This window comes from Myotis brandtii, unplaced genomic scaffold (assembly GCF_000412655.1).
Source record: "Myotis brandtii unplaced genomic scaffold, ASM41265v1 scaffold277, whole genome shotgun sequence".
Taxonomy (NCBI): Eukaryota; Metazoa; Chordata; class Mammalia; order Chiroptera; family Vespertilionidae; genus Myotis; species Myotis brandtii.
The window spans coordinates 1020191-1022792 of record NW_005360548.1 but is presented as its reverse complement, the minus strand read 5'-3'; the positions used below and the strand labels follow the sequence as shown (position 1 = coordinate 1022792).

At 48.1% G+C, this 2602-nt stretch overlaps 1 protein-coding gene across 1 annotated transcript in view; it reads right to left on the bottom strand.

Moving 5' to 3' along the window:
• Positions 1 to 345, bottom strand: part of SERTAD1 (SERTA domain containing 1) — a 2999-nt gene extending 2654 nt beyond the window's left edge. The window contains exon 1 of the mRNA XM_005868798.2: positions 203 to 345. The gene's annotated coding sequence lies outside the window, so the exon portion shown is untranslated. The remainder of the gene's footprint in view (positions 1 to 202) is intronic.
• Positions 346 to 2602: the final 2257 nt, after the last annotated feature.

Below are 2602 nucleotides of genomic sequence, written 5' to 3'. Positions count from 1 at the left end.
AGAGCCGGCTCCTCCGCCCCCTTCTGGGGCTGCGGCGTGATTCACCCGGCCCGGCCGAGGCGGACGGCGCTTAGAGTCCAGCATGTTTCCGTCCTGGCAGCCCCGGCGCGCACCTGCCGGACCCGGGGATCGAACCTGCCAAAGGCCCCGCTCCTGGTACCCCTTCTTTCCCTACCCAGACCCCTTCCCTTCATTTACATACCCAGTCACCAGCTGCCAATCAGAAGGAAAAGGGAGCCACCCGCAGCCAATCAGGAAGCGGCGGCGGCACCATCGCTCGCTGGCTCTCCTTCTGAGACCGGCGCCTGGGTCGGGAGACGCAGTTCTGACTCCGGCGCAGGACTCCCGGCGCCTGACTACTAATAGGGACCGCCCCCTCCGTGCGGACCGCCCTCCACCCGGGATTGGCCCTTCGGCGACGGGCGGAGCCTGTGGGCGGGTTCCCGGGAGGGGAGGTTGGCTTCAGAGCGCATGCCCTGGCGGCTGCAAGAGGAGAGGGGGAGGCTGCTTGCCCTGGCAGTGACAGGGCGGGTGTTTAGCCTTCCAAGGTGCGGACCCCTCACACCTACCCATGCACCTGCCAAACCCCGCAATTGAGCTTCTTACGCACCCGGCCCAACAGGGGATCTACGCTCTAGGCCAGATCGGCCTCGGTTCAAATTCGAACTCACCACATAATGAGGTGAGGAAGTCTTGACCTATCTGAGCTGCCAGATCGGCCTCGGTTCAAATTCGAACTCACCACATGATGTGTGACCTTAGGAAGTCTTGACCTATCTGAGCCACATGAAGTCTGTTAAATGGGGATCTTCTTGCTTACCTCTTACAAAATTAAAATAAGATCGTGTCTATAAGAAAAGAGCACTGTACCAGACTCAGCAACTGCTGGTAGAGGGAGTCAAAAGGCAGGAGTGGAAGGGGGCGGGGGATGCCACTGGAGTCACATATTAGGCTCCATTCCCTAAGTGTAACCTTGGGCAAAGGTTTTAATTCCTTAGAGTCTCGATTTCCTCATCTTTGTTAAAATGAGGGAAATAGCGTTGGGGCAGAGGATTGTTGTGGTTTAAGCAGAATAATTTGTGCAAAATGCTGAGTGGTGCGCATGTCCTTTTATTAGTAGTAATAGTTGTTGTGGTAATAGCACGGGCACTTAATTCAAGTGGGGGACACTCAGGGTGGCATGTAGGTGACAGGAGTTTAATACTTTCAGATAAACTGACAATGGGACTTAACTTCTTCAAGTAGCTCATTTGCTAACTCTTCTGGAGCTGTTGGGAAGAACTGTTAGTTGTGAATAACGCTCCTGGCAAAGTAAGCTTTCAAATATACTAACTATACTATGCAGCATTTTCTACAAGATATGGAAGCAATCTAGGTATCCATCAATAGACAAGTGGATAAACAGGATGTGGTACATATCCAACCTGTAGAGAAATTTTATGAGTTTATTTGAACCAAACTGAGGACATATGCCAGGAAGCAAGATCTCAAATCCTCCCGGGAATGACAGCTTGCGTTTCCTTTTATACTAGTACATTTGGATTTAAGGAGAGAGCAGAGGAAGATTACATGAAGGTGGGAAAAAGCAAGGCGGAGATTGGATTACAGGTTAGTTAGTTAACAATGTGCTCTCTTGAGGGTAGTTACACTTCAGAGGTGTCTGAAAAAGAGGCATTTCAAAGGTGTGTTAACCTAAACGCACAAGAACAACGGACAGGGCTGCTTAAGGCAAAGATAAACCTTTTATAGACGTGTGGTGTGACTACCCCCCATGACCTGTTCACTTTCTGTCACTGAACTTTGCCAGATTTATTATATAGCCCCCTTTTCATTCCCAGTTCCCCCTTTTGGTCATAAATCAATCCGAAGGACGCATTGATGAGCAACCATTTTGTTGGGTAGCGCGGTCTAACAGCGCTAGGAAGGCTCACTCCAGGAAGTTTCAATATCCAAGTTGAATTGTTGAAATGGTGAACCTTTGGCAGTAGAGCAATGCCCCAACTATGAGGTGTGAATTGAGGCTGAATTTTCCCAAAAGGGAAGGGCAGGTAAACAGAAGGCACTCAGGTCTTATGGGCCTTTATTACAAAAATAATTTTGGCCCTGGCCAGTATGACTCAGTTGGTTGGGCATCGTCCAGTGCAACAAAAGGTTGCCAGTTTGATTCCCTCAAGACAGCTGATTGATATTTCTCTTTCTAAAAATCAATTTTTATTTTTTATTCTTTTTTAAGGAATATTTTTCTTTTTTAATATAGTTTGACTTCAGAGAGGGGAGAGAGGGAGAGAGATAAAAACATCAATGATGAGAGAGAACCATTGATCAGCTGCCTCCTGCACGCCCCACACTGGGGATTTATCGAGCTCAACCCGGGTTATATGCCCTGACCGGGAATCAAACCATGATCTCCTGGTTCTTAGGTCGACATTCAACCACTGAGCCACGCCAGCTGAGCATCAATTTTTAAATCTTAAAAAAAAACAAAAACCTCTCGATCATTTCTTTTTTTTTAAGCATAAAAATAAAATAATTTTTTCAGTTATTACCCACCAATAAAAGAAAGTTGCCGGAAACCGGTCCATCCTTGCTGCTTGACACAGTC